We start from the raw sequence: 21,629 nt of genomic DNA on the forward strand, positions 1-21,629 counted from the left end.
TGACAAAGCTCGCCATTTACGAATTCGAAACACTACTGTCAAAGCTCACTACTCCAAAAACCGGCACAGTACGGTCAATACCTACTACTGCAATATCCGATACATTACTATCTCAAAATTCGGCACACTGCGGTCAAAATCGCTACTCCAAAATTCGAAACACTACCATCAAAGCTCATTACTAAAAAATCCAGTACCCTACTGTCAACCAACGCGCTACTGTAAGAGTTCGCTATTCCAAAATTCGAAAACTAATTTCAAAGCTTGCTACTTCAAAATCCGACATACTGCGGTCAAAGTTCGTTACTCCGAAATACGGCACACAAATGTTCAAGGTTATTACTCCAAAATTTGAAAGCCTATTGTAAATGCTCGCTACTCTAAAATAGGATGCACTACTGTCATCATTCGCTTCTCCGAAATTCGAAACACTACTGTCAGAGCTCAACTTGAATTGTACCCATGTGACATAAGTACTCCAGACAAAACCGACTAAAAATAAAAGCATTCCATTTTCTGTCGATAAACTTTTTAATCTAAATAGCTTCATTCTTCGGATAGCTTATCCCTGCTCGTCGTTTCACATGTAGAAATGTAAATATAATGTAACAACTCACTTTCTGCAGAACTTCTCAAATAGAATGTCTTCTATTTATAGAGTACATTCCATGTGAGAAGCATCCAATCATAGTAGCACATTACGCGTCAGTGGAAATATTCGTTGTTTTGACAGAAAGAAAATAAATTAAAAATAGGAAATCAAACAATATGAGTGTCGGTAAATAAATTGTACGAGGTTTATAAATCCTCAAAGTTCATTGCCTTAAAGAGGAAGGTGACGGTGGTTCACGAACTGAAAACCAGAGTACCCCAAGTTCGAATCCAATTCGTTCCACCCACAAAAAAAAACAACCTATTTTTAATTAGGTTGGCAACCGACATGAGGTCCCTCCCGTAAGTATCCTATCTTTCTAGAAAGAAGTCTGACTATAAAAATATCGGCGAAACTAATGCCAACAATAGAATCTTCGGACTCATTCGATATGACGCTGATTATGATGGTTGCATTAAGGAAACATTGTGTGATTGCCAACAAACATGAAATGAGAATATTTCCAAAGATGTGAACAGTCCAACTTCATTTCTTTATTATTGGTCGTTAACGTTGCTTTTATTATTCTTAACATTGGTTATTGAGGCTGGCATCATCAGAAGACTTAATTGTTCCGGCAAAGAATTATTGTGCAGCGAAAACCGACAGAATCGTTCGAAGGCAATAAAATTGTATTTAAATTACTTAGTATTTAAATGAAAGCATATGTGAATATATGTCTACGTAATTTCCCATAATTGTTCTGTTTGGTTTTCGGCAGAGGAATATCCGCTTGCAAAACTCATTAAAACTCGGCGATGTTTACCTTCACTTGCTGACTTTAATTGCGATGAAATTAGAAATGCCAAGTGTTATTTGAGCGCAGTTTGACAGAAACGAAAGAACACGGAATTATTCGTTGCTTGAATAACGATATGGACTACAAGAATCAGAAAGGCAGCGGGTAAACGGTAAGCAAAGACAAACAACACATTTAAATACGAAAAATATTACTTTCAGTCACGAAATCATTTGAACATATAACAATTTTGAAAGACAAAAAAAAAACAAAAAAAAACGCACATAGGATTTCCGGTCATGAGATAATATACTAAGTCAGAGTTGTTCAATGCAATTTTTACGGTGGCTTGCACCAGGGTGGTGGTGCGAGAGAGTTCGACATTCATCAATTCGATGTTGGACAAAGAAGTAATTCACTGGGGGTGGTGTAGGTATATTACGAGCGTCAGCTATCAACAGATTACGTTTGGGCGTCAGTTTGTTTTGCTCTGACAGTATCAAACGCACACAAAGTTCTTTTCATAGTTGGTTGTTTTGTTTTATGGCATATCAACCCTTTTCAAGTTATTTAATGCCGAATCCAGTGATTTTGAAGAAACTGTTTTTAATAAAATATATATTTTTTTCAAGTCTGTTTCTATTTAACCCATAGTCGGGATCTTAGCAGGTACTACCACTCTGGGTCAGAGTGGAACTGGGAGCAATGGCAATTAAAGGGTGGCTCCACACTCCCCAAAGCCCGCAAGCTGGGGCCTCACCATCGGATATAGTTTAAGGTCTTATCCAGGATCAGAGATCTTTTCACTTAGTGTCACCACTTATTAAGGCCTGAAAGCCACTGTAGGATAAGAGTTTCGTTTATACTACACAAACAGTCGCACTTATGGTTTCTTTTGATTACATAATGCTTTTCAAAGAAGATAAAATTTACATTTATTTCTCATTATATCTATTGGTAATTAATTTTTATAGTTTTTGGAGATTTCTCTATAATTGAATAAAAAATTTCATATGCAAAATTAATTTAGAATTCACCTTTTACTTAGATCGGAAAAGGCTTTATAATGAAACCTATATGATCGTCTTCGTAGTCACACTACAATAAAACAAACACAAGCTGCTTGTACCTTTCAAAATGACATGCTTTTGCCAGATCTTAAGTGGTGGTGCTCAGAGCATATTTTCCTGCCAAATCAAAGTACAAAACCGACTTCGAAATCTAGTGGGCGATGTCATTGCCCCATTGCTATTATCTCTTTATCACATAAAATGCGTTGCTAATCTTTCTCTGCTCTATACTTACATTCATGGCAAGTGCTCGACTGAAGTTCAATCTATGACGCAGTCTGTAAAACATTCACAACAAAAACATGTCTAGCTACAACCACTATCGAACTTACACTTATTTAACTCTTATCTTTGTGTGGCTTTTGGGCCTTGATAAGAAGGACATGTTGTAAAAAAAAGCTCTGAATTCGTTTCATACTGTCAGAGCGAAAAAATGAAGCCCAAACTTGGTCTGGTGATAGTTAACTCTCGTAGTGTCGGCCCTCCTCTCAATGTATATCTTCTTTGTCCGACATTGAATCGTGGAATTCCGAACTCTCACGCACTTCCCAAGTGGAAAACTACCTTAAAACTGCTTACTTAATATATTAATTTGTGACCGGAAAGCCTATGTCTGTTTTTTCCTTAGTCACCGCCTTATCACATGATGAATATAAATTGACTACTTCCGCATTCATATTCTCAGCCACTCTCAGCTGTTCTACCCAGAAAATGACCACCAACCACTCGAATTAACATGAACACTAGTTCAAAGGACATAGACACAGACAGTTCAATAAAACCTGGCCATTTAATAGACGGATTAATTACTCCAGGAGTACTGTTGCTACATCTGGCCAAGAGCTGCTAGAAAATATTTATCCTGCCTTGACAGAGTTCAAAATAGACTTCGTAGTTTAATGGGGATGCCGTTTTCTCTTCCCTGCAACTTCTTTTTCGCAGAAGAGACGTTGCGAGCCTGTCTCTACTTTATCGTCATTTTCACGGCAAATTCTCATCTGAGCCTTAATCTAAGGCCTTCCTTGCCAAACTTTCACGGAAAACATTCGTCTAGCTGAAACTATTATTAATAATTTCCCCAACTCTTTATCTGCAGATATCTTTATCTTTAACCTTACCGTAGATTCCATAAACAAAGCTTTTTTCTTATAACTGCACGCCTATAGAACTCTGTTCTGTTTCGCTGTTTTCCAGCTGACTGCAATTTGGTCGTCTTCAAGTCCAATGTAAATGTCATCAGGAGAGAATACGCACCGTTTCGGGGCCTTCAACGCTACGAATTGTTTGCGTATCGCCCACCCCTCGCTGATGTGAGGCCCAATTATCTGAATTGCATTCGAATAAACTGCTCAATACAATGAAAAAATGACGTTTGATGATCAAGCAGTTTCGGTTACGAGCAACGGTTTTTCGCATGTCGTTCAATATTCAAAGACTACGTCTGATATATTTGTTAAGACGCGCTCACATCGAAGATGATGATGATGATGATGATGATGATGATAATAGTAATGACAACAATAAAGTGAAATTAAAAAAACTATATATAAATAAACATATATATATATATATATATATATATATATATTTAACAGTAATAAATATATATAGAAATAAATAAATTAAAAATATTAAAGAAATAGATAAATCTACTCACAGAGATAACTACACTGTAGACATTTGCAACAATATTATGTGGTATCCCTTTTCGCCTAGATTGTAACGTAATCTTCAAGGGCCAGCTCTCTTGTTAGATTTTCATGTTTCTCTATCTTGTATTGATGTTGTTTTCTACCCGGCTCTAATAAGATATTGTAAATCCAACTAAGATGAGTGTTTTCCGTATTGCGGCTTCTTTCGCGTATTTGCCATATTCGCTAATGCGAGGCTTAATTATCTGAATTGCATTTGAATGAACTGCTCAATACAATATAAATGTTTAATGATTTAGCGTTTCCTGCAACGAGCAACGGCTTTGTGCACGTGACGTTTAAATTTCAAAGGACGTGTCTAACCTATTCGTTGAGTTAGGACGCGCTCATATCGAAATGAATAGAAAAACAGAAAGCAGAAAAAAAGAGTAATGTCTTAATACTATTACCATATTTATTATTATTATTATTTACTCATTTACTTACTTTCGTATTTACATATTATTATTTATTTACATTTAATAGATGTACAAGCTGGCCACCTGATTGTAAAATAGGCTTAAGTATAATAATTAATTCATATATATATATATATATATATATATATATATATATATATATATATATATATATATATATATATATATATATATATATTAGTGAATAGTAAATGGATTGTGTTTACATTTAGTTATTGGAGAAGTGGCATTTTCCACTGGAAATTGTTTTAACAGATGTTCTGTTTGCAAATATCCGAAAAAGCTTCATGTTAAACAGATTATGATCCCCATTTTCTATTTCATAATTCAAGCTATGTTTTCTTATTGCATATTGTTGATTGTTACATAGTGTAGTCTCCGATTGTAATTGTAAATTTTCTTGCGATTTTAGATACCCATATGAAGCTCTCTTCGGTCAATACTCATCTATTTTATAACCGGAACTGGAAATATATATACATCACGACTACAAGTGTAACTCTTGTTTTGCGACCCCCCCTCCTTTATATTTATCGGATTGTGATGATTTTATTAACTATGAAATTAAAGTATATTAAATGTAAAATCTAATTTAAATTAATTTTTTTAAGTTAAGGGCCTTTAATATTAAAACCAAAATTAATTTAAAAATTAATTTTTTTTTAAAATTTTCAAAAATAAAACAAAAATAATTTTGTTTCCAAATTTAAAACTTAAAATTTATCTCAATATCGATTATAACGTAAAATTCCACTTAATTATTTCGAAATGCGTTTAAAAATTCATTTGAAAATTTCAAATCTTTCAAGAATTGGAGGTAGGGGAATACCAATCTATTGTATTTTCCCCTATAGTTTTAAGATTGAAATAGATTGTAAATTACATTTATAAATTATTGTTTTTAAAAATGTATATAATACAATAATTTAAAATCTATGATCAAATAATTTAAACATCATTTAATTTTTAAATTAATTTTGGTCTTAATATGAAAGGCACTTAACGTAATTTTTTTAAAATTTAAATTAGATTTTAAGTTTAATATAATTTAATTTAAAAGTTAATAAAATCAGCAGTATCCGATAAATATAAAACGTGAACTCGTGATGTATGTATATTTTACTTCCGGTTATAAAATAAGATAAGTATTGGCTGTAGAGAACTTGATATAGGTATCTAAAACTCCTAATTATCGGGTTTGAAACCGATGGTACCAATGACTCGTCTCATCTAAAAACTTTCTTTAAACAATACATATATATATATATATATATATATATATATATATATATATATATATATATATATATATATATATTCTCTATAATTACATAAATGCAACTTTGTCTGTGTGTGTGTGTGTGAGTTCGTTCCTTATAGAGTCCGAAACGGTCGAACAAATTTTCTTTAAAATTTACAGAAATTTATCGTATAAGTCTGGGAGTGATCTTATTTAAGTTTTGCCTCAGAATACCCCGATAATTATCGATAATCGATAATCGAAACTGTTATTTTAATTTCTCTTATCGGTAAAGCCATTTTTTCCATGTCATCGCTTAGCAACAATAGTAGAACTTCTTGCGATGAAAATTCTACTGTGGGTAAGTTGATAGTATGTTTTTATGACGTTGTCTGTAGGTTAAAACGTATTTTTTTAAAAATTTTTATTAACTGCAAAGAATTTTGAAAATGTTTGTTTTTTTTACCATTGCAAATGTAAATTATATTTTTGTTTTTGAACGTCCATTGAACAAGCAACGAATCCTGAAGAAATTGAAAAACATTCTACAAACATATTTAGTAAAAATGTGATTCGGAGATTTCTTATATGTCAGGTTAACAAAACATAGGCCCCAACAACCAAGCAATGTAGTATGCCCGGCAACATAAGATAAAGAATTTTGAGGAATTGTAGAACTGTACAGCGACAACCACATAAATTCTTACAACGAAAAGATAGTCGATGTTGATCTTGTGATTTCTTTCGCATAGGCTTTTAATCATGGCCCCTAAAATCTCGCCAAAGTAGTTGGTTTTGAGTTGGAAGAATAGCAGCTAAGGGGACAAATGAGAGAAATTTAATTGTACCTTGAACGTTGCATCCAATGTATGGGGCTATGCTGATCAGTAAGGTGTCAATATAACAGAAAATTAATCATTTTAGGATAACAAACAAAAAAAATTGGAATTTACGAAGATACAGATTAAAATAAGCAAAAAAAAAATTGGAATTTACGAAGATACAGATCAAAATAAGCAAAAAAAAAAATTGGAATTTACGAAGATACAGATCAAAATAAGCAAAAAAAAAAAAATTGGAATTTACGAAGATACAGATCAAAATAAGCAAAAAAAAAAAAAAAAAAAGAAAAGGCCTCAAAGTAACCCCCAAGCAAGGCTGGGTAATACTATGAGTATATATATATATATATATATATATATATATATATATATATATATATATATATATATATATATATATATATATACAGAAAATGGACTTTCATTTATGAAAGTATGATAGGTTATGAAAAGGAAGGCTTGTAAAGAGATAGCTTCGAATTTGGAGGTATCAAAACCAAAGCAAAATATGATGAAAGTAAAAATAAAGTAGATAAACCCCATGATTTATTATACCATACTTGTTCACACTGAAACACTTATCACAATATTCTGTGGATCTATATTAAAAAAACCTTGTTAAACTTTGTGACATATTTCCATTTTATGGAGGTCAGGCGCGAACGAACACCCCATACTTTTATCATACCATATTTCTTCAAACTGAAACATAATTATCAAAGTATACTTATGCAGATAGATATGAAAAGTCTTTATTAAAGTTTGTGCCTATTTCCATTCTATGGAGGCCAGGCGCCAACGCAGACCCCACAATTTTATTATACCATCCCTATTTAAGTTAAAACATACTTATCAAAGTATTCTAATGTACGTCTATATCAAAAAGACTTGTAAACGCTTTATATTAATTTTTCAATGTTTTATTTCCATACTTTGTGGACCAGGCGCGAACGCAGACCCCACAATTTTAATGAACCACCTTTCTGCAGGATCAAACATACCCATTCCTGTGTCTCGATACATCTTCTATCATTATATGTAATCAGCTTTTTACAATTGTCAACCATATAGGAGCCTATTCGTGACCACACACACACACACACACACACACACACACACACACACACACACACACACACACACACATACACACACATTCATCTTTATATTATAATATATATACGTGTGTGTGTGTGTGTGTGTGTGTGTGAATAAACAGTTTCTCTTCAATCCTGCATTAATATACAATGCAACAGAGACACAGCACGTATTATTTCCCTAGAGATTCGTGATGACCGTCTTGGAAATGATAATTGAATTCAGATTAGTTATCTCCCCGTAGATCTCATATGATGAATTATAAACACAGATTAAAAGTAAAGTGCTTCACCATAGTTAAGTGCGACCGACAATTTTATTTTCATTAGCTACTACACCGATGTATTACGGGGAGGGGGGTGCGTCTCTCCTTTCCCAGGATTTTTTCACTCACCTTTACTCCTCACCTTCTGATGCTAAGTGTTATGCAAGGACCCTTGAAGTTCCATTTTAAAGTCTTTGGTATAATTCCATCGTGGATTGAACCCTCATCTCCCACCCTTTTATCGAACATTATTACTATTATGCAGAATGAGACAGTTTAAAGTTTTCTTTACTCTAGATCAAGGTTCTCCAAAGTACAGCCCACGGGCCAGATTAGGCCCGTCAAGGTCTTTATTCAGATCCGCCAAGCTCTTGTTTTTTTAAAAATTTTTTTACTCACGTTCACTGCTAACAATGCACATCGTAACTTACGATATAAGGGGCTACTATTTGTGACTAATCATAGGAAAGAATAAACAGATGTTGGTTTACTGTACATTTAAATTTTTGCATATCATCAGAGTCAGGGGAAGCAGGTAGCAGGAAGGGAATTACGAAGTCTAGCAGTTCGAGGGGAAAACTGTTAAAATAGAAAGCTTTCTGGCATTTAGGAAGCCTAACAGTGAAGGGGTGTGAGTGTGTAGCTAAGCAATTTTATCGAGAATATGTACGTCCAGGAGGCACAAGTGTAACGAGTTCATCAGAGCACATTCCATTAACATATTTGTGAAACAGGCGCAGAGATGCAACATTGCGGCGGTGGGACATAGATTGGATCTTTGGTCAACAAAGTGGGATATATTAGATGGAAGACCTTTTTGGGATCCTATCCAAGAGGAAGAGACTAGTGGTAGATGCACCAGCCCAGATGTAGCAACAATACGCATTGCATAGGCGAATGGTAGCCATGTAGATGTACAAAATACTCTTAGATGTGAGTTTTCTTCTAGCACGATAGAGGGAACCCAACCTTAGCAATGTCTCCAATGTATTTGTTCCAATTCATATTGCCCGTGAATGTTAGGCCGATGTGTTTGAAGGAAGACTTCTCGGGTAGGGTGTTATTTGTCATGGATATCAGTGGTTAGACAGAACTATGTGGCTCCTATAGACAAGGTAAAAAATATTTAGGAAAAATCTTTGTAATGGAATTGTGTGAAAATAGTTTTCTTTTCGTTTAGAAAAAAAATGATTACAAAGTTTTAGATCACCAGTTTTACTAAAAAAGCAGAAAAAATTAAACACATTCTTTTTGTATGGGTATACTGTCTCACCATCTTCTTTATCTTGACTCTGCAGTCGGCCTAAATTTTCACTAGTCTTCTGCGCATGCGTATTGAATTCGAGATAAATTTCCCGATTTTTTTTTTTATAAAAGTTAAGGCTTTTTAACAAAGTTTGTAAACCACTGCAACATTTGTGACTCATTCTCTCATATGATTATGTTAGAAATACATCAAACTAGTATGGGTGTCCGGCGTTGCCCAGGTGTTTTGAGGTGTATGTTGAGCAAAAAAAAAAGTGGTAGTAGGAAGGCAGGCTCGAACCCGTACCGATAAGGAGGAAAAGAACAGGAAAAAACCTTGATGCCTTTGCTGTTACAACCACCGTCAAACCAGAGGTTTAAATTAAGGCTAGACAATCGAAAGGAGAGGATGACTTTCAAAAATATCGGCGAAAATGGCGACCCCCTGTAGAAAAGTGCTCAGTTGAAGGTGAAGATATTAATGTTTTTAGCCAATTTTTCGGTATTTATCGTCTGAAAGGTCGAACTTCAAAACGATACTGATATTGTAAAAATCCGTCGCCTCTGTCGAAAGTTTTAGGCAGACATGCAAACATACATACGTATATACATATATTTATATATTGGTAACTCAAATTTTCGACCCAAACCGATAAAAAAGCTTGCTCTCTCTGAATACCCTTTATGTAAAATTTCAAAATTTCAAATCAGAAATTGTCTGAGTAATTTGGTAGACACCGAAGCGGTCAAATTTAAAAAGAATTTTGACATCTATTATGACCCCTTAACATTTATTGTTTGGGACATAAATCAAGTTATTAAGTTAGATCCATGCCCAAGGAACCTATATCTAAAATTTCAAGTGGCTAGACCCAAAATTGTCGGAGGAGTTTGGTAGAGTTCTCAAATGTCAAATCATTGAACTTTGACCACTTAACAGCCAAATTTCTGTCCGAAAACGGATTACAAAGATTTTTCTAAATCTCAGTACCCTGTGTATCAAATTTCGAGTCTGTAGACTTAAAATTGACAGAGCTATTGCGTAGGGAAATGTGCACACACAGACACACAGACACGCAGATACACAGACAGACAGACACTTTCACTTTTATGGTTATATACATAGATAGATAATACTAACGCATGATGATAGAGTAGAAAGGATTTTTGAATGTTAATTTACTGTTAATTTTAACAGAAAATTCTCCACTAATTTTTGTTTAACTTTGGCTCACGTAGCCCTAAAAATCCAGCAATATGACTCTGTTCAAAAACTTTGGAGATATTTGCTCTCGATTAATAATAATAAACTACCAAAATTAATAATAATAAACTACCAAAATTAATAATAATAAACTACCAAAATGAATAATAATAAACTACCAAAATTAATAATAATAAACTACCAAAATTAATAATAATAAACTACCAAAATTAATAATAATAAACTACCAAAATTAATAATAATAAAATACCAAAATTAATAATAATAAAATACCAAAATTAATAATAATAAACTACCAAAATCCGTGAAAGCATATTATTCCTATCGTCGCATTTCGATTCTAATGCGTAAAAATAAGGGACAACCCGACGCCGTTCTCGACTTCATTCTTCTTTTCGTTGCGCGATGTCTGCTCGTCAGCAATGAATGTCAATTGGGTGGCCGTCCCTTGCAAACACAAATGACCTCTTTGCAAGACGCAATAAGAACCAAATCTAATTAGGTTGGCCAGTGCAATGGACACTGTGATACATCAATGTCACTTGAAAACGCCGCTGAAATTCGTTGAGAATTGGTAATTTTCGATGCGATGAACGGACGAATTCTGTACTTTTATTTTATTTTATTCGAAAGGAAAGCACATGTGCAAGCTGTCGGTGATATCTTTGGGGGACAAAAAAGATTCTTACAGTCGTCATTCTTTATTTCTTTGACCATTTTTTTTTCAATCAATTGCGCCATTTAATTAAATAGAATTAGAAGAAATGTTGTTTTGGGGTGGAAATACTCTTCGATTCTTTTTTTTTTTTTAAAATTATATTTGGTTTCTTGTTGCTTTTGCCCTTTTTGTTTCCAATATCTAGATTTATTTTTTCATAACTTTTGTTATTTATTTTTTTTTTTAATTTCTTTAAAAATATGTTTTCTTAATGCAAACAAAACCATCCTTTTGAAAACTATTCCAACTAGAAAAATGAGCCATTTTACAAAGAAGCCGAAATGCATTCTGGCGGATTTCATTTTGTTATCATATTATTTCTTGAATACGAAATTTGAAAAAGTTGTTTCCGCATTTTTAAAATTTCAATAACTTTTTGCAAATTTCGTTTTCTTTCTTTTTCATTCATATTTTCTCTTTTATTATCTTTTATAGTTTTCTATGTTTCTGTTTTACGTTCGTTCATATTTATTTCCATTATTATTGTTATGTTATTAGTCTAACGGTAAACACCGGAAAGTAAAATAATCGATTATACTGATGAGTATTATAATGGTCGATTATTATGATTGTAAGTGTTAGATAGAAAAATGTTATCAATGCGTTAAGTTATGTTAATTTGGAATATTTACATTTTATAGTTTTCATGTTAACGTGGGAATGTTAGAACATAAACAATGGAGATGATTTTAGTGATTGCATCATGACCTTAATGTTACGTGAGTTACAAACGTAACGAGATAGCTTAGTAATACACGTAATTAGTTTGTTTAGAGTTTGAGTTAGGCTGGAAAGTCAAACACATTAATATAAAAGATATCGTCTCCGCGTTTTGGAAGCCGGGAAAAACGCGACTTTAGCATAATGTAGAAAATTATAACGTCTTGCACTTCCGAATGAGAGTCAAGAATAAAGTTATATCAAATATATAATGTATGGTTGTTTTGATTTCCTTCGGATGGAAATGAAGTTGAATACTGAGAACAGACGGATATACTACAGCTATTACATAATTAAACTAAAATCTTTAAACATGTGACTTTGGATCACGTTTTCGATCTGTTATTTGGAAACCAATTTGTTTCACCTTGCAACAACTGACAAATAACAATGTTCTTTTATCTAACAGTTTTACTTTTAATAATAATAGTCAATTTTCTTAAACCGATTATGATTAAGGTAAGCCAGTATCGCCCCGGCATAATCCATCACACGCTTATTTGTTTATTAACTTTATTCATTTTCTTTTTCATTTAGGCTTTGTTTTATTTCGATAGGCCTGTTCAAAACTTACTTTAATTTTATTATTTTTGATATTTGTATTTTGTTTTTGTAATGACACTTTTCGGCTTTCTTACTTTATTTCATATTTATTTTCATTATAATCGAACACATTTTCATTTTAATTTGTTTTCAGTATTTTAATTACAATCTTTATTAGACTATACCTTTTTTATTTTTATTTTGTCAAAAATGTATATTCGTTATATACGTATTAAATAGTTTAATGATCAACAAACTATCTTTGATAGTCACAGCAGCAATCAAAATAATTAGCTCTGTATAAAGGGCCGAAATAGATTTTCCAAAATCTGTCTACTGTATGCATTTACACACATGCATGCTCCGAATATCCATGTGCAAAATTATTCATTCCCACGCATCCACCTAAACTTAAAACTACAAACCGATGTATCTAATTCGATGTGTTGATACACATTAAACATACACACTCACGAATAAGAACTAACAGAACGTTAACATACAGACACCTGTTACAGGTGAAAACAGTTATGGAGTTCCAAAGTGTCACATCCTAGTCAAACGACAACAAATGTAACATGATGAAGACTCCAAAGTGTTCACCCGTACATAAGTGTTGTTCTAAGTGGCTCCAGTTTCGAAAGTTTAGCAGCATTGCCCTATATGATGACGGGGTTTGATGTGCGATTCCGATTAGCCTTCCCTGTCCCAGTGATCCTCAGGTAAAAGAAAACAATTATTAATTAAAAAAAATAGGAGAAAGAAAAAAAAGAACGACTCTAAGTCTCCGGGGAGATAGAAGTGCCGCGGCGTCGAGGTTGCTGCCCCTTTTCTGCTTGCTGTCCCCTGAAAGAAAATCACTCAAATAGACGGTGTTCGTTTCGTAGTTAAGTCACGAATCCCGTAGACAAGGAATAAAATAAAACGTGCATCCTTGTTTTCATTATGAATAATTATGAATTAGGCTCCTGATTATAATATTTGTACAGTAGAATTAAATGAAAAAATATATGCGTTTTCTTTTCTCTTTAACAACGCAGATAGTTACAGTCACGTGAAAATTCGATAAGAAAAACAATTATTTGCTTCGCACTATTATCTCGTTTTCCCTTTCCTACTATTCTCTCTCTCTCAGTCAGTGAGAGTGGGGGTGTAACGTAGGTTCAGGGCTAGTTCAGACTCAACTTCTTAACATAAACTGAATTCAACTGCCAGAACTCCCTCTTGAATGTCTTCTTATATATATATATATATATATATATATATATATATATATATATATATATATATATATATATATATATAACATTGCTGTATATATCAACGCAAATATCTTATATATATATATACCCGCATATATATGCATCCCACATGCATATATACGCATATACAAATATATGCATACAGATACATATATATAAAAATATACACTTAAAAACATATAAACGTACATACACATGTATACAAATTCACACATATGTCTACACTTACATAAAACCATCTACATGTACATATTTTTGAGCTACCACAACGATATATATATATATATATATATATATATATATATATAATCACACACTCCTAATCAAATATCCAATGCGCAAAATAGTCCTATTACATACCTATATACTTGTTGCTACTAGAAAGAGTCTGTTATGTCTTCTTTTTTTTCTTACTATATCATGTTGTTTTATGATACTTATTTTTCACCGTTCCATGATCCAAAAGCACAGCTGATTGTTATGTATGTTATGTTTGATAGCAAATTCTTTCCTTATTTTTGGCCACGTGTGTGTTGTTTTTTATACCTAAGGTTCAAATTCGCAGCGTTGTTACAAGCTGGAAACGACACCAAAACTGAAATATGTTAGATAGTAGCGGTGTATATATATATATATATATATATATATATATATATAGCCGGGCGGGGAGAGATTTAAAAATATTTATTGTTTATTATTTATTATTAATTAATTTTTTAATTGTCGGACGTTATAGTTGAAAGAAAAAAGGAAAGAAAAAGAGAAGGAAAATAGGAGGATAAATTAATGAATTATACGTTACAGCTTTATTTAGATAGTATAATTATAGGTAAGAATATCAGTAAGTTAATGAAATAATAAATTAAAATATTAAAATATTATTAAGAGAATTTTTATGTTAAGTAAGTAATACACACACACATAAATACACATACACGCGTACACTAAATCATTTTAAACCCCATTTGCAACCCGTTCTTTCCTCCTCCCGCCACGCTCAGTAACATTAACTCTCCAACCTGTTGCCATCGTCATTCTTTAAATTAACTGTTACTTATGCCATTATAAATAACAATAGCGTATTTTAATTTTAAACCATTATAAACTAAAACACGTATATAAGAATTAACACATAATTGATATTTAATTATAACCCCCCTCTTATTATATACACTCCTACTACTTTAAATTCTAACGTCCTCTGCCTTCCACTCCGCCTTCGTTTCTAACTCCCCTTCATCTACGATTTTTCCATTCTTATTTGATATTATAACTTAGTCCATCTATGAATTCTGACGACGCTAGTCGGATATTTCCTCTTCTTTTTGATGATTTTCCTCTAGCTGAAACAATATGTAAACTCATTCTGGACTCACAGTAATAAATTTCATATATATATATATATATATATATAATTTAAAGGAGATTAAAACAATAGTCTAAAGAGCTGAGTGTATTTTAATGTAACAGTGAAATTACTAGTTTAATTAAAATACAGGAAATAGAAAGTGCTCGTTGTAATTTAGATATATAATAAGCTCGATAGTTAAATAATAAATCACATTACTTAATATATATATATATATATATATATATATATATATATATATATATATATATATATATATATAATACTAGCGAAAGTATCCGTCGTTGTCTGGGTTCAAAAACAGCCTACAGAAAATGGACTCTGATTTATGAAAGTATCATAGGTTATGAAAAGGAAGGCTTGTAAAGAGATTGCTTCGAATTTGGGGGTATCAAAAACAAAGCAAAATATGATGAAAGTAAAAATAAAATAGATAAACCACGTAATTTATTATACCATACCTGTTCACACTGAAACACTTATCACAATATTCTGTGGATCTATATTAAAAAACCTTGTTAAACTTTGTGACATATTTCCATTCTATGGAGGTCAGGCGCGAACGAACACCACATAATTTTATCATACCATATTTATTCAAACTGAAACATAATTATCAAAGTATACTTACGCAGATAGATATGAAAAGTCTTTATTAAAGTTTGTGCCTATTTCCATTCTATGGAGGCCAGGCACCAACGCAGACCCCACAATGTTATTATACCATCCCTATTTAAGTTAAAACATACTTATAAAATTATTCTTATGTACATCTATATCAAAAACACTTGTAAACGTTTTTATTTCCATACTTTGTGGACCAGGCGCGAACGCAGACCCCACAGTTTTAATGAACCACCGTTCTGCCAGATCAAACATACCCATTCCTGTGTCTCGATACATCTTCTATCATTATATGCAATCAGTTTTTTAAAATAGTCACCCATATAGGAGCCTATTCGTGACCAAACACACAAACACACACATTTAGTTTTATATTATATAGAATGGAAATAGGCTTGCAACCAGAGAGGTCACATGCATTGTTTTATAGTCTCCCTGTCTTCTTTTTGCTCGCTAATGAAAGTGTCTTCTTCTGAATAGAAACACCGAAATGGCGAGTTTATTTCTATAATGTTCAGCATGTTGAAGTTTGCACTCTTCTCTAGAATTCTTAAATTCTTCTATTAATTTGCCCACCAGGCGCTCTGCGGACCAAAAAGATAGAGAATCCCCATCTGTTCGCTAGGTCCCTCAGACTGCTGACTAGAACCCGTACAATAGCCAACCAACTGATAAACTTACTATGACTGACAATGTAACTATATGATAAACCGTTTTTTTTTTATCTGACGTCACGATACACAGTCAACCTTATGATTTCGATAAACTATAACAGCATAGTTCTAATTTTGTCTTTCTGATGTTCTAATTTTTATATATTATAAAACCATTATGATAAGATTGGTTCGTTAGAGAATAAGAACCTATTCTAATATAATACTAATTTAGTCACTTCTGAGTCCCAAGTGTTGCGTATTTGTTGTTGTCCTGGAAGTGTCACTAAGTAAAAACATGGACACAGAGATGAGTTAGAAGAAGTAAAAAATATTGAAACAAAAAACAGCATATACAAAGAGCAACCGTCGTAATAAGTATCGCCAAGACGACGGACTACGAACGTACACAAACGACCTGGAGATTCGTAAGTCTCAGTCAATTTATGCTGTTTGGAAAGTTCATTTTTAGTGTATGGCTAAGTGTCGTATATTATAACATTGTTGTGTTAAGCTTGGTGTGTTGGATAACAAGAGACTGACTTATAAAATAGATGCGTACTGTTGCACCCATCTGGTTGATAAGTCGGTTTCTCATTCTCCAACAAAACAAAATTATCATATGCTGAAATAGAATTTTCGTCAATATGTTAAGCTTAAGTTTGAAATAAATATTCCTATCCATCTGCTATGCTTACATTTGAAATACTGTTGTTGCCCTAATTAAGGAAAACGCGTACTTGTAAATGAGTTAGAAAAAGTAAAATATATTGAAACAAAAAAATAGCATATACAAAGAGTAACCGTCGTAATAAGTATCGCCAAGATGGCGGGCTACGAACGGACACTGACCACTCGAGTTAATTTATCTCAGTTTGGAAGAGTTCATTTTTAGTGCATGGTTGAATCCTCAGAACAGTAAAGAAAAGATGGAGTTTAAACAAATAAAAAGGCGGTCTGTACTGTTGCACACACGTTTACAAAAGAGGCCCCACACGTTGTATGCAGTCTACGTCGCAAGGAACATAGAACAAGTAATAACTGTACTTCTTTTTTTTTCTCTGTAGCAATGGCATTTATCTCCTCATTCTCCTACCACATGTAACATCTCGTTCGGTTGTGACGTCACCCACATCTCTAACGTGATCGTCTTCTCTAACGTCTCCTCCCATCTTTCTTTTTCCTTGCCGTGACGTCATTTCGCGCATGGTTCTGTACTTGCATTCAGCCACCATCTGATCTCTGTTAAGGGAGGAAAAGAAATGAAAGATATTTCTGTGCGGAATGTAAAAACGGGTGGAAAAGAGAGAGAAACGCCAAAAAAAATATTTTTGCCGTGGGATGGTTGAGGGGATGACGGATCCGCAAGAGTAGGAAGTAGTTTTAATAGAGCAGGTGTTACAGCGGTCATAGAAATCCATTCTTCAAGACAAGTGTGGCAGGCAGGAAGACAATCAGCCATTACCCGATGCTTAGAAGATGTCTGTAGCTGTCTCCATTTTATTCAGCCATTTTCTTCTTCTTCTTCTTCTTCTTCTTCTTCTTCTTCTTCCTCGTCCTCCTCCTCTCCCTACCTTATTTCTTTCATCTTCTTTGCTTTGCTTATTATTGTCGCTGCCAACCATCTCGACTAATAATACCACCAGAACAACAACAGAATGGTCTTCACCAATACCAGGAAGAAAACCATTACTGCTATAACTAGCACCATTTTCTTTAGAAATCTTTTAAAATGTAGACTTCGTATCTATAACGTTAAAAACAATCCATTATAGAATTTGAAATGAAAAGTGATAAACAAGATTTTGCTTTGACGCTTACAAAGGAGAGGTGTGGTTGGTGATTGCGCAACTCTTGCCACAAAAATTTTATGCACAGGCACCATTACAGTGGGTATCCATAGTCTCTCAAGACTGAAGGAAGCCTTGGCTTGATATTATAAAATTGTTGTGAAAAGCTTGGTGTGTTGGAGAACAAGAGACTGACTTATAAAATAGATGTTTACTGTTGCACCCATCTGGTTGATAAGTCGGTTTCTCATTCTCCAACAAAACAAAATTATCAACACGATTTTTGACACTAAACTAAAAAACATAATATTATCATTTGAAGTGTGTATTTTAATTCATTAAATTCATGTATTTCAGATCAAGCAGGGGAGATAACTCTTATGGTCTGCATTTAAAAAAAAAATGAATCCTACATTTTATTAAAGTAAAAAATTGCATCCCACAAAAGTTATCCCCTCTTTAAGATTCGAAATGCATGAATGAGAATAGTCATAAAAATATCCCCTTTTGTTTTTACGGATTCTAATAAAAGTAAAGTGATTATCTCCCCTGAATATAAGAGCTTCTTATTTTGGTGTTTGATCATATTTTTATAATTTTTCTGAAAACTTTACAGATAGATAAATAATAAACAGAAGCCCAATAGTGTGATGTCATGCTAAAAACAGTTTAGGAACTACTGATGTAGACTTTTATTAACAGTGTAAGATACGTATGAAGACAGAGGGGAAATATAACGGTTTCTACTCTAAATTTGAGCCAGTTTCTTTATATACTGTTTCAAAGACCGTAAGAGACTCGTTAATATCGCCTGGAGACTTCTCTTGTTGCCTGCATTTAATGCGCAGCCCGTCGTCTATGGTTCAAGCTTATTATTGGTGATCAGCCTAATGAATGGTGGCACGGAGCCACATTGCTCGGCACGGCAAGTCGCTCCCCCCCCTTATCACTACATACTAACGCTTTTTCTGTTTGCCCTTCTGGTCTTTTGGGACGTGAACCCACTGCCTTTCTCGATTTAGCTTATTGCATGGTTACATCTATTCATGTCATGTGTTTAGTGGTAATCGGTGGATGAGGAAGGGAAATGTGATGGAGCTTCGTATGAAGGTGGTCCCAGAACAATAATGGGAATACTCAACCCAATGCCAAGATAACGAAACGAAATACTGAAGTCCGAAACTTTGGCAGGCTCATAGAAAAAAGACGTCAAGGAAGTAAGAAGGCAAAAGATAGTAAAAAAAAAAACTTTTAAGGCTTGGCATCTCCGGCAAATCTATTTTTGTTAATAAATTATGTTTGTAGAATTAAAAAAAAAATTTGTATATTATTGTTAAGTCATGCTTTATGTATTTTTATATATTTATATATATATATATTTTTTTTTTTAAATATTAATTATAAATAAAAAAATCAAAAAGTAAATACGTCCTAAAATGTGGGTGAAGAAAAAATGTAAACAAAGGGCAAACAACTCCTTTCCTATAGTATAAACGTTCAGGGAGCGAAGTAATAAGAAAGAAATTAATCGCTAAAAAAAATTCAACAATCCTAAATATATATATATATATATATATATATATATATATATATATATATATATATATATATATATATATACACATGAGCAAAAAAGAAAAAAAATGGGCAAGCGTGAAAGAAGGAAGAAATTGATTTTTGTATATTTTTCTATGAATTTTTGTTAATTTTAACTGAAAATTTCTATTTTGCAGATGATTATTATTATAGCACATAATAATAAGTGGAAAAATTAGTCGTAAAAATAGTAAGAACGCATCTCGGCGAGGATATAAAAAATCGAATTGCAAGGTTAAGGCAGTCGAAAATGGTTTACAAACAGATTTTTTATATTTTAAGAAAAGAAAATGTGAAAAAATCTCTTTCTGTAGTGAAGCAAATTGGTCGAAGGTTCAAAGTCGAACGCTTGGTAAAAGGGAAATCTGGATATGGTCGCCTTAGAGCATTCACTTTGAAGTACGATCACAGGCTTAAATTAACTGTTTTGAAGGATTGAAAGAAAACTTATGTTGACCATAGCAAAGAATTCAAAACTGGGGCTGGAAATTCTCTTTCTAGATATACAATATCTAGACGAATGAAAGAAATGAGATTTTCTTCTAAAAGGTGTACAAAGAAGCGATTTTTGTCTAAGAAGAACGTCAATGATAGAAAGAGATTTTCCTCGTATTATGGCAAGAAAGATACAGACTGGTTCAGGAATGTTTTCTGATTAGATGAATTAAGATTTTGACTTGTTAGTGATGCTCCCAATGCTCCTGAACAGTGCAATCGAAGAAATGGAGAAAGATTTTCATCAAGTTGCATAAAAACGACAGTTAAATGCGGGAATGGATGGATAATGGTATAGGGAACTTTTATTGCAGCAGGAGTTGGGAAACTTATTAGATGTGAAAATTCAATCAATGTAAAGGAATACATTTGAATATTACAAACAGGACTGTTACCAAGTTTCCAGAAGCTGGGAATATCCCAGAACATTATTTTTCAACATGATAATGCCCCCGCACACACTGCTAAAGTCACAAAAAATATGGTTTTCTGATAATTCAATTATGTGATATTTTGGCCAGGTCAAAACCCCGATTTAAACCCAATCGAGAATATTTAGTCCATGATATCTCGTGCATTGTCTGAAAGAACTTTATCGAATAATGATAAACTGTGGGAAACTGTGCAATGCGATTTGAATAGCATGTCCTTTTCGCAGTGTTCCACTTTGGTTGAGAACATATCTAAAAAGATTGATCTTTTAAAGAAAAGAAAAGAGAATGCGATTCCATCCTAAGCATTTATTAAAGTAAATGTCTTGTTCTGTGTTATTAGTCTCGTTTAAGTTTCCTTGTTCAATTGTTTAGTGTTCAATATAGCATTTAGTGCAATAAAATGTATAAAATTTGTTTGGCCCATTTTTTTTGGCTCAACGAGTGTATATATATATATATATATATATATATATATATATATATATATATATATATATATATATATATATTGGTCAAGTCATGTCATATGCTACTGGTACCATGTAACCCAGTACTACCTGCCTCATGGTTGGGACACTGGCGACTAAACTGGTTCCCCCACCAGACTTGTTTGGTGAGGAGGGTGGCTAGTCTCCCTGAAGGATTAAAAATAAGACGTTTCAAAGGGCGAATGTACCCTTTTTCGGGGTCAACGGCCAATTAGCACTGTGTATATTTGTGTGTGTGTGTGTGTGTATGTGTGTTGGGGTGGAGACGGCTCCCGTAAGCCGTGGTGAAGGCAACCTTTCTAGGAGAAGCAAATCTCTGATTAGAAAAAAAAACATAAAGCGGGAGACCAGTACCCGCATTAAGCTGGTCTGCACTTTAATTTGTTGCTGGCTATCTTGCTCTTGCTTGTTGCTGGATCTCAACATTTTG

The sequence above is a fragment of the Euprymna scolopes genome, chromosome 29 (genome assembly GCF_053919585.1).
Source record: "Euprymna scolopes isolate OS-2025 chromosome 29, ASM5391958v1, whole genome shotgun sequence".
In the NCBI taxonomy this organism is placed as follows: Eukaryota; Metazoa; Mollusca; class Cephalopoda; order Sepiida; family Sepiolidae; genus Euprymna; species Euprymna scolopes.